Genomic DNA, 12,975 nt, shown 5'->3' on the forward strand with positions numbered 1-12,975 from the left:
AGTCATATTTTCTCTTTACACTTGCCTTGCGACAATGGTGCCTCATTATATAGAGCTGAGATTGTTCTGCAATTCATGATGTAAAACATGGGTATGTATCTTGTATGAAAGTGCCTAAAAACGTGAATTTAAGAAATTATGTCAAATCGAGAAAATCAACTGAAAATGACCTCAGTGTTCCAAAAGTTAAGGTGTATGTACAGTTTGTGCGCACACACACTGATGAAAGTGATTATGAGAAGATGTATATGTAACACAATTAAATATATGATATTAACAATGAAAATGTAAGATTTTATCTCTACACGAAAAATGCTAGTCCTGGACTTGATCTGTATTTGTTTAAAGGACTAAATATTGTGCATTTCTTCCTTAACAAGCTGTACCTGTGTAATCTCAGCAAATCTTTTTAAGTCAATGCACACAACACACATTTGATCGTTGCATTTACTCTGCAATGTAGTGGTGGTCACGTGACTCAATCTCAATGTTTCAAGTCAGAAGTCAACGGAACCACCTCAACAAAGAACTGCAATGAACTTCAAGGTAAGAATAAAGATGTACAGTGAGCTGGTTAGATTCAGTCTTTGCATGTTTGCAAGTGTCCTAAACTACCGTTAGACGTAACATGTCCCGACTTCATCCAGGACAACCAGGCTGATCCTCGGATATACTTTAGCTGATTCCCTAAGTCTTTCTCCGGGCTGAAACGGACGGTTTTAATGGGGATTTTTTTTACAAACATCACCGTTCTGGAGCGCCGTTTTCGAGCGAAATATGAGAATAAAACCGCTGAATTGTGGATGTGCCCTCAAGATCAAGAAACCAATAATATAAATATAAAATCCTAATGATACACATCCAGGTGGTGGATTCACGGTTCAACTCACGTCACTGTAAGTCTTGATGATTGTTTTTATGCTATATTGAAATTACTCAGTTTTGTACGTAACAAATTCTTCTTTTAAGGTATATCTAATTTAATGTTTTAGGTTAAGTCAACTCATTTTTGCAAGTAAAGTGTACCATATTTTTCAGATTATGTTACTTGACTTTTCAAGTAATGTCAACTTGATTTTGTAAGTTAGTTGTAACTTAAATTTACAAGCAAATTTAAGTTGAATTAACTTGACAAATTAGGTTGACTTTACTTGGAAAATTGATTCGCTGCATACACAAAATTAAGTAATGCATACACAAACCAGCATTGCTTATTCAATGTAATAAATTCATGCAAAAAGTTGCCTCGATTTGATTAAGTAGATCAAGCGCATACATATTGTGTGTGTGTGTGTGTGTGTGTGTGTGTTGTGGAAGAATTGTTTGGCAGAGGTATTTCAGGCACATGATTGGGCTCTGTGACAGACTAACAGGGAGCAGATAAAGAGAGAGAGAGAGAGAGAGAGAGAGAGAGAGAGAGAGAGAGGGAGGGAGGGAGGGAGCGGGAGAGAGAGGAAGAGGGATAGAGAGAGGAGAGCGTCTTCACAGTCAGTTGGACTCTCAGCCGACACAATTCCCAACACAACTTCAGGCTCAGTGATGTTGTGAAGGCTGCGAGAGCGAGCTCTACCTTCCTCTCTCTGCTACCACCTGCTGGAGGACACACACACTCTGCCATCAGCATCGAGGACGCACACACTCTGCCATCACCATCGAGGACACACACACTCTGCTATCACCATCGAGGACGCACACACTCTGCTATCACCATCGAGGACGCACACACTCTGCTATCACCATCAAGGACGCACACACTCTGCTATCACCATCGAGGACGCACACGGCTCACGCCCGGTGAGTAGACCTCTGGATCGCTGCTGCTGTTTGCTCTTTGCTGTCTATTTGAAGCTGAGGACTTGCAAGGGTAGATGCTCTTTTCAGATGTACAGAGATTAGCACTGTGTTGTAGTATGCAGAGATAACTTGTTGTTACAGGAGCTAAAATGAGCTGCGAGGGTCTTTTGATTCAGTAATCTTTTAATTCCTTAAAGCTGTCAGCTGCTTGCAGCTTCTTAGCAGGGTCTGGCTTTAACTACACTTTCACTGACACGGACAGACACGTCTTTGTTCATGCTCTCAAGGAATCACGTTTAAAACGCAGACATTAACATGTTTTAAACTGCGAAGCTGCAAACTACATGTATTTAGGTGGAATGAATGTGTGCACACAGACACACATGCATACACTCCCACCTACATGCTGTTGCTGAGCTGCTGAGAGCCAGGCTTCCCACTCATAGCACATGTGGCCGAGCTGTGGAGGGAGGACTCTTCAGGAGTAGAGCTCCTTTCACTCCTCCGTCCAGACCTGAACACTCTGCTGTTACCTTCATATGGACGACTTCCAGCCCAAACTGTAATACAGAAAGATATTCATTATAGCTCCAGAGAGTCAGTAGCATAATCTAGCATTCCCTTTTTTAAAGGAATAGTTCACATTTAGCTCAATATGCTTTGTGTTTCTCTGAGTGAGATGTTCAGCTGGATATCAGCCTCTTTGTGTGTACAGAGCTGGAGTGGTTAGCCTAGCTTAGCAAAAAGACTAGAATCAGTGGGAAACACCTAGCCTGGCTCTGGTCAACGTTCACAAACAGCCCTACCAATAGTTGGATTTGTTTAATCCGTACACAAATGTAAAGAATTTACAGAACTGTAAAAAAAGTGAATGGTTTAAGGAGTTCAGTGCTGGAACTGTTTATTGGCACCAGCATTAGCTGGAGAGAGATACTTTTCATCAAGAACAAACCAGAGCAGATAGGAAAGTGAATATTGGACATCCCAAAGGTGGCAACAACCACGACTGTGTCTGCTGGACGTGTAAAGAAGAAACTCTTTGCTAACACTCCAGTGATAATATATCAGTGCCAAAAACAAATATATATTATATCATATCATTATTGTAAAGAAAGGGAATAGGCATAGTTCATGAAGTCAAGGTGTTAATGACTGAAAATTCAGAAAATTCAAGACACTTATTTAACTGTAGAAAAGACAAGTTAATATGGTAATGCTGTTAGCGTTACTTTTATGTTCAATTTCACCCACAATGCCTCATTAGAGTCTGATTGATATTATATATATATATATATATATATATATATATATATATATATATATATATATATATATATATATATATATATATCCATCTGAAGTCAAAACCAATAAAGAGTCAAAGGCAAATTAATTGTGGTTTGCTGACCATGCTGTAGGGTTGTGAAGGCGTCTGCTGTTTGCCTGTTTGCTGTTAATCCACCAGAGATCAGTTTAAGGGATTAGAAATCAGGAGGCCCTTGGCTGAATGGCCAGACAGACAGGAAGGTATTGGGGTCATGACTTTGGGACTGGTGTCTGGCATGGATCATGGACAGAGCACTGAGAGCCCTACTCTATAGGCTGAATAACTTGTTCCAGGAGTACTATGGCTGAGGAAGCCTTTACATGTAAAAGTGCCTTGAACTGGAGGTCTAATGGAGATCTACTGCCAGTTAGAGTGTTTTTACAGAAGTACGATACGTTCAAAACAGTCAGGTTAAGAGCTGTTTATTAAAACTCTTAATGTTTTTTTTTGATTCATGGTTAGTTGAATTGTAATGGCATATTGATGCCATTCAACTAACCATGAACCAAAAAAAGCATGGCAGTACTCAATAATAATAATAATAATAATAAGTTGCCTGAAAAATCCAATAACTGCCCTTCTCCAAACTACTCAGGGGATCATCCAAACTAACCTGGTAACCAAACCAAGCCGGAGAGAGACAGGTGTTGACATTTGTAGATTCCTCATATAAATATATATAATAATAAAATAATGGAGCATACTAAGAAATAGCCTGACGTCATTCAGGGTAAACAAATGCCATATTTCCACTGGATTGTATGTCACAGCTCACTTGTTCCTTCTTGATTTTCCAATGGGAAAAGTTGAGAATAGCAGCAGTATATCCTGGTATTATTTTGCTATCACCCCGAGCTGAGCCGATATTATAATGTGGAGTTAAAACACTGCACAGGACTCGCTGCTCAGAGAGGATTGTCACTAGAATCGTAACCTTGCATGACATGGGGGATTACTGCACACTCATAGCCAAGCTACAATCATTCGTGTTCATTCTCAAAAGCAAAAAAGTCGTGGTCAATTGATGAAGTACAGACATTCCTCTGTTTGTTTGCCGATGAAAAGATCCCGTGGGAAAACCATCGACTGTAAATTCGAAGTGGATGTAGTCATCGTGAAGTCCCCCATTGGTTTGTGGAATGATGTTATGAATCTTGGAATACGGCCGTTGCCATGTTTGCTTTTTTGCAACCGATGAATGGAAGTGTAAAGGCACCCACAGACGAGAGTTGGCTCACTTGGCTTTGTCCTCCATGAGTAGCATCCACCATGACTCCTCTCCCTGGTGTCCCAGCTCGATCCAGCATTGCCTCAGTCTAGGTGAACATTTCCAAGGTTTTCTGGCATAAGATAAACTAAACTTTGATTAAGAACACACCTCCAAACACAATAAGATGATGTCTGAATCCAGTGGTTGACTGCAGTTCACACTTACACACATCATAGTGTATATTCAAGGTATGGATGTCTGACTAATGTTTACCCAATGTGATTTTCAGGTGTTGAGGGTTCTCTTCCTACCACCGCCTCTTTTACAGGAGTAATGTGTCACCTGATGAAAGCACACATGCACACAGTGTCAGGTTGGTCCAGCTGTGATCCCGACAGCGCCTCTATTTTCAGCAGTGTGGGATCAGGCCCCCATAGTGTCAACAGGTGGACAGGCTAACCAGCAGCATGACATTCAGTAGCCTCCCCTGCTTCCTCCTTACGTCTGTCAGTCAAAGGGGTTTCCAGAGACAGTGCTACACTACACAGGCAATACCTTCACATATTGATATATTTCCTTTATTTTGTTGAATTTTTGGTGACATAAAAAGATGTGACACCAACCTTTTCCTTAAGGAGGAATGAAGACTTGTGGAACACATAGGCTAGCCCAGGATGTTGGACAGCTCTCGCTATGTGCTGATGGCATAAGCGTTGTGATGTCCAAACCCTTGAACATATGGTAGTCTATGCTTGATTTCTCTTTTACTGAGATCAGATGAGGAATATTATTACATTCCTTGTGTGTCCAGAGACTAAACAATGAATCAGAAATAAGCAATGAGCCTGTAATAAGAACAAGGACTGCTATAGTATAAACATGCATTTCAGTTGGTGGGAGTGGCACTGAATTCCACGTTATAGGTACTATAGTCCTCTAAACCAGTGATTCTTAACCATTGGGCAGTGAGTGCCACCTAGAGGGCCGCCAAAACCTTCCGTTTTCCCCTGTGGGCCGCGGGACCGCATATGCAATGTGCAAGTATAATCCTGACTTCACGAAGTAGAGCTTTGTGAACGGAGGTAACGAGGCGGAGCCCTGAGCCTGTGTGGAGTGAGGGCTAATGCTAGTCTCGCTCGCTAACGCAGCACTGAAGGCTTCACAGCTAAAGCGATATCTAGAGACTAAACATCCAACGCTTGTGGGAAAGCCGGTGGGATTTTTCAAGAGAAAGGACGATGTACAGATGCAGAAAAGGTCTGTCTGTCACTGACTGGCAACTCCACATGTGCTGTGAAAGCCAGCTGTCAAAGATATGAAGAGCAACTTCTGGTTCTGCAAACATGAAGACTGCTGAAGCATATCATTCCCATCACACGGTTATATTTTAATTTGCACTTTATTTAAATGTTATTTACAGTTTATTTAATTTGAAAATTATTATTTTGAATTGTGTGCACACTTACCTGCACACCAATAGTTGCCCAATAATTGTGAACACACAGATATTTCCTAAGAAATAAAACCCTCACTTTTAAATGTTGAGGTTTGAGGTTTATTAACATTTTGGATTGACCGAGAGCACTTTAGTTGTTCAGTGTAGTTGCCCATACACATATTCAAACTCCTTGTTATGTGGTAATCTACACCTACATGAATATACACATATATAGTACATGATACATACGCACATACAGTACATATACTGTATCATCATAAGTATATATTAATTTGTATCAATTAGATACTCTTTGGGCTTGTTGTTATCTACTTATTCTGAAAGCCTACTGCCAGCAGGAACATTTAAATAAATATAAATCTGATTGATAGGGGTGATGACACACTTAAAATTAGCCAATACATTTTCCTAACACTTACACATTTAACACATTTAACATTTAGCTGCGTTCACAAACAAAAGCGTTGCAAATATTCACAACACTTTTGGTGTGAACGCAGCTTTAGACTTTGCCATGATTATGCTCTTGATATGCTCTTGATAGCTTTTGCCATGATTATGCTCTTGATATGCGTTCATGATCATCTCCTACTCGTCAGCAGAGAAAAAAGTCTCTCGTCCTTTGAGTTTATTTGCTTTGAGTTTATTAGCGTTAGAAGATCATGGATTCAGTGCTCGACTCTATCCCCCTTTGAAGAGGAACGGGCACGCACAATTATCCAGATGACTGACGTCTGGTTCGAATTAACGAGACTGTTTGAGCACGGCTCAGCCTTTGAGAAACCAAGATAGTCTGACGTCAATCATCGGGGTATTTTAAGTGGATAATAGAATATTTGATCGACTTAGTTGAACCACTGGGGCCCAGAGGTCAGTTAAATATAAACACAGGTGGTGTTGACATATTCCCAGAAGTGGAAGAAGACCCAGTACAACCTTTTGCACACCAAGGCAAAGCAGCGCCGCCGCGCCTATTATTGGACAAATAATACATTTCCTTAATTATCTCCAGACCCACATCGTTGTTTAACTTCATTTGAAGTTCTACAGTTCTGCAACCCTTGTGAGAAGATACATATGGTGTAACACATAATTAAAGTTTAAGTTTAAGTTTAAGTACTTACGTAAACTCCGCCGACTATACGGCTGCTCCGTCATCTTGCCGCGGCGGCTGTAAGGTTTCACCAAATCCATGATAAATACCCTTTACAAAGTCGGATTTCACTAACAAACACATCTCAGTAACTGTACGGGCTTGTGGGAGTCTAACAAAGCAATCACAATCCATACGAACTCCCTATCAGTAAGTCGGCCAGAGTTCTTTTTTTTCTTCTCTGTCTCACATATCCGCTTCCCTTGACTTACGTGTACCCCCCACGCTTCTAGAAACACGTCACACAGCAAGGGGGAGTCTTATGCAAATTGTAATACCCAGCAGCCTCTAGTGAGACAATGTATTGTCATAAAACAAGTAACTTTTCTATTTTTGAACCGAACAACACGTTCTTTTCACTAAAACACCTTCCCAATATGTCAAAGCTTGGTTTTGCAACTTTTGTAGCAGATTCAGATTATTTAAGACCTAATCTTTCCAAAAAGATATCTTATTAGTGTGTGGGATGTTGGTAAGGGCCTTAAACATAGAGTTTATACAATTCAGCGACCGCTCCAAAAGACATTTTTGGGAAATCTTGCTTAGATCATGCTGGATATTAATAGTTATGATCAAAATATGTTATAAAAGTGATTTATTTGAAAATATACATTTTGAACTACTTAAACACGGGAAAAATATATATACAGACCCTTATATGGGCCTGTTGGTGTTCAAAGGTTTGACAGTGAGGAACTTTGAACTTACTGTTAACTCCTGATCCTCTATGACCTACATCTGTAAATAAGGCCACCAGAGAGAACATGGTCTGTTTCTTTATGGTTGTTCTTAATGCTCGTCATCGGTGACACCGGGTCGGATTCTGGTGAAATCAGATGAAATCATGCAGGTTCTCCAGAAACTCCTTCAGCTCAGACTACAGCAGAGACCAGTCCTCCGTGGACAGATCCGGCTTGGCTGCCATGGACAGACCCAGATTCGGCTTCACAGTCGTGAACAGACCCAGATCCGGCTTGGCTGCCGTGAACAGACCCAGATCCGGCTTGGCTGCAGTCTTCAACCAGAAGTCAAGGTTCTGGATGGAGGTGGAGAGCTCTGCCCCTGCAGGAGCATCTCCTCTTCTTGCCAGGAGCAGAGCTTCACCTCGCGGCTCCGCTTGGAGCCAGCCCTGACACCATGCTAATGGAGGCCCCGGTCGAACTGCTGGGGCCTCTGGAGAGAAGGGAGGAGAACCAGGAATGAGGGGCAGACTGCCAGACCCTGCTGCAGTTCAATAAAACGGTTTCTTCAAGGAATCTGGTGTTCGGAAAAACTTCCCCTTTTGTCCACAGTGACCTCCAAAACACACAAAATAAAAGTCAATGGAGCAATACCAAACTGAAAATACTCCACTACAAGTAAAATCCTGCATTCAAACACTTACTTAAAAGTAAAGAATTAAGTAAAGCATTATCAGCAAAGTGTTTTTAAAGTATCATCAAGTAGAAGTATTGCATTATGCAGTAAACCTGATGTTTCATAGTCCTGCTGCATTAATGTGTATGTTGCATTGTAAGTCCTTTATATCCAGTTGGCCTGTTTAATCTCAAGCAGTGCATCATATTCTATAAGATTATCATATTTGTAGCTCGCTGTCCTTGGATGGTTTGTTTAGAATGTCATGCTGATACTATACATAGCATAGTATTTACTAATTATGGCATATTTGTTTTTTATGTGCATGTGCAAGGCTTGCACATTTTTAAACAGCCAGAGGTTCAGTACAGGAACAGGTTAAAACAGCATTTATTTGTTAAAATATCTGTTCACTCATGTCAATTATGACTCTTTTTGGTCAGGAGAAAGGCAGACGTATTGAGTAGTGTGATGTCATTATAGTGCCACAAAACCTCTTCTGAAGGACGTCAAGGTCGAGGTGTGGTTCATCAAAGTGTTTGACAGAGATGAACCGCCAATGCTGAAGTGTATTCGTACATTCTCTCTCCTGACCACCAGGGGGTGACTCCTCTGATTGTATAGAAGTATATGCTTCATGTGTTAAAGCTGCATTCTCTCTCCTGACCACCAGGGGGCGACTCCTCTGGTTGTATAGAAGTATATGCTTCATGTGTTAAAGCTGCATTCTCTCTACTGACCACCAGGGGGCGAGTCCTCTGGTTGTATAGAAGTATATGCTTCATGTCTGCAGTCCACAGATCAATGGGAGACGTCACAGTGACTGTGTCCACTTCTTATATACAGTCTAAATTATGATTGCTAGTATTACTGAGCTTTGATCAGAAGGAGTTGATTATAGTATTTGATGACACGTGTTTTATTAGTACAAATGACATAACCCCTACAGAAATACTCTCTTGACTACAATCTGACAAAATGCATTCCTACTGCCTTCCCTTTGTGACATGATCGCTGTGTCTGGGTGAAAGGCTGCTGTTAGTTGGTATGCGTGTGAGTGTGTGAGGGGGCTGAGCACCAATGTGTAAAAATAAAAATATAAGCGCCTACTACAATATGCCTGGAGGTCATGTGACTCCTCCCCTCTACCCATAACAAAAGTATGGACAGTGGGACTGTCGAGGACATTTGCATTGATCTTGTCTTCATGTGTTCACAGTTTAATGGTTATTTCCTTCACCCTCAAGCAGCATGTCAGTTAACTTATTGTTAGTACAATATGTATTAACTATTTCCAATGTGGATGGGTCAACAGAATGTAACAAGGAAATAAGAGACCACTGTTAGTTTCCTGTTTTCTACCAACAGCCATTAAGTTAGTTTCTAGAAGCATCAGGATGATGTTTCTAACATTTGAAAGTGGTTCTGTGTCTAAACCCTAATCAAACCTTAATGATGCTGTGGCAGATAAACATAGTAGTAGTATACACTACATTAGTTTGTTAATACTGATCATTTTCTACATAGTGTAGTCCACCGGGCCGGGCACACAAAAAAAAAAAAATATATATATATATATATCAAGGTCGGAAAGATTGTTTTATTTAGAAAAACGAGCGGATACATCCGTCTGTGCGTAACCTCAGACGTAACCCCAAAAATGAAACTTAAAAGTCAATTTGGTGTTCTGGATTAACATCAAGGCAGAATATACTGAGATCAACAAAAAATATATATTATATTATATAACTATTAAAACCTTCCATTTCCAACATCCTGTCTTTGTGAAGCGGGTTTAAGTTACAGAGTAGATCGGACATGTCGTCCAGGGCTCCCACTGACTCGGCGTGATGGAGAGTTGTATTTGTATGCACTTTATAATTGTCTTTATGCTGGTCGTATCATTGTATTACGTCTTGTTTATTAAGTCCTATTTATCTCCCACACCGTGAAGTCCATGAAAATATTGTCTGACACGAAACCGGTCCGTGGCGCAAAAAAGGTTGAGGACCGCTGGTCTAGAGGATTCTAGAGGAGTCGTTGGTCTGGACCTGGAAAACATTTCTTATAATGGTCACAAGTTTTGAGTTTTGATTATAGGTTGGAAGATGTATTTAGGAAGAAGGATGTAATGTATTCATTATGCAAGTGTAAATTCAATTCAATTCAGCCCAAAATCACAAATAACAAATTTGCTTTGGAGGGCTTTACAATCTGAACACATTCAATCCGTGCACTTTACTTATTTTTAACTTTAACTTAATTTTTTATTTTCTGTAGATCCAACTGTAAATATTCAATACACCCAATTGTAAATATCCATGCTCCCCTCGTGAATTGCGAGGGAAGTTGTCTGACCCTCCCTCTGAAAAAGCTTCCTGAATCAAAGGTCGTAGCCAGTCCTAACTATAGACCTGAACCAGCCCTAACTAAAGACCTGAACCAGTCCTAACTATAGACCTGAACCAGCCCTAACTATAAATCTGAACCAGTCCTAACTATAGACCTGAGCCAGTCTTAACTATAAACCTGAACCAGCCCTAACTATAAACCTGAACCAGTCCTAATTATAGACCTGAACCAGCCCTAACTATAAACCTGAAACAGTCCTAACTATAAACCTGAACCAGCCCTAACTATAGACCTGAACCAGTCCTAACTATAGACCTGAATCAGTCCTAACTATACCTGAACCAGTCCTAACTATAAACCTGAACCAGTCCTAACTACAGACCTGAACCAGCTCTAACTATAGACCTGAACCAGCCCTAACTATATGTGCTATCAAAGAGGAAAGTTTACTCTTAAATGAGGTGACTGTCTGCCCCCCGGACTGAAAGTGGAAGCTGGTTCCACAGAAGAGGATCTTGATACCTGAAGGCTCTCAGGTAAACTCCTCTGACTTCTGGTGTGTTCGTGTGTAGACTGATGTATTAAGAGTGTTTCTAAACAGTATACACCCCTCCCAAAAAAAAACAGAAAACATGGATGCAGTGAAAAGGACAATGTCAGTTTCACTGCCAAAATTTAATATTTCATTATTTCAATCAACGATGGTAGAAGAATGAGCTCCACTCATACAAACACATTGAGCATCTGCACATCCCAACCAACGTTAGCACTGCTTCGAGACAGAGGCGGACTATTCCACCACAGCTTCAGCATTGCAGTGACCTTGACAAAGAGATGATACAAATGCCAAACATAGCAGACCTGACAGTTGTACTGGACATGAACCTGTGTCCCTGTGACAGACAGCAGTGAACATGGGCAGGATGACATTCAGCAGCTCCGGTGCTACGCAGTGTGAACGTTAGCACCACATAAATAAACACGCTGCTGCGTATCTATCGCTGAGCATCATGTTTCCTCACAGCGCTCCAGCAGCAGGCCTTCCTCCAGTCAGCTGATCCAGTAGCTCAACCTCCTGAGTGTGGTTAAAAGTATTATTATTATTATTATTATTGTTTTAGTGTGGTGGATCCAAGGAAGGACAACAGAGTCACACGGGAGGACATTGTTGAAACAGATTACAGTATGATACAATTGTTAATATATGAAACATAACTTTTTCAGAGTGTATATCAATCAGATAAGGAAAAGATCATTGTTAATTATTAACAGTAATATGTGATGATAAAGTCTTGACAGAGCCTTTGGCGCATTGAGGGCCGTCGGCCCTGATGAGGCTGATAGAGTGATGAAGCTGAAGGACTGATGAAGATGGGGAGGTGGAGGGTTGAGTAACAGCAACATGAACGAACTGAAGGTAGAGAGACTCATGTTTAAAGATACAGCAGCAGGAGGAGAGGCTGAGCAGTCATGGTTTTACTTATTGGACAGAGGAGACCAGCTGATCTAAACAGCTGATGTCATGATTGACGGTGAGTGAGTATCATGAGAAGTGATAGGCAGATGTATGAGAAATAAATGATTGGGCTAAACCATTAAAGAGTGTAGTCTTACGACTGAATTTACCTGGAGCTTCATGTCCACAGCAAGCAGCCTGTCTGGGTTTTTGTATATCACGGAAAGTGCAACTTATTGTGGCAACAGGCAACTTTGCTTGCTCAGATGCGTACTAAAATGAATAGGCTATACCGATTTACAGTGGTACGTTGGCTTCATTTCATATCTCATCATCGGCTTGTAGGTCTGTTGCCTCTTCATCCGGATGATCGTATTTAAAGACCTCGTCCTCATAATCATCTACTCTGCTCATGTTTCCACCGTTGTCTTCTGACAACATAACAAGACTTCTCCTTATTCAGTGAGACTTTCCATAGTTTCAGAAACATAATAGTAATCAGAGTCTGTCAGAGGCAAAAGGGGTTGAGGGCATTGAGGTTGAAAAAGACTTAAGTGAACATATAAAGTAATGGAAATGTATTGTATTATTACTATGCATTAAGCTCAGTTGTAATGCACATTATATGACTGGCACCAGGAGTTTATCTGCACAACATTCAACTATTTCTTTGGTTCCAGTTTCCTGCTTCTCTTCCTCCCTCACTAACTATTTTCAAACAGCACAGTGGGAGGTTTGTCAGGTGCATCTGAACCTTCAGTGATCGTTCTGTTGTCACTGATTTACTGTTGTGCATTATAAAAGGGAACACCAACACAGTCCTGCGACATTCAATGCAGTCATTTTGCCATTCCTTAGGCATCATGAG

At 40.8% G+C, this 12,975-nt stretch overlaps 1 protein-coding gene across 1 annotated transcript in view; it reads left to right on the plus strand.

The window, feature by feature from the left end:
- Positions 1-1,686: 1,686 nt before the first annotated feature.
- Positions 1,687-12,975, plus strand: part of LOC306750974 (palmdelphin-like) — a gene marked incomplete at its 3' end in the record, with an annotated part of 35,937 nt that continues 24,648 nt past the window's right edge. The window contains exon 1 of the mRNA XM_079234470.1: positions 1,687-1,794. The remainder of the gene's footprint in view (positions 1,795-12,975) is intronic.

Source organism: Taurulus bubalis (assembly GCF_910589615.1).
Source record: "Taurulus bubalis genome assembly, chromosome: 18".
Lineage (NCBI taxonomy): Eukaryota > Metazoa > Chordata > Actinopteri > Perciformes > Cottidae > Taurulus > Taurulus bubalis.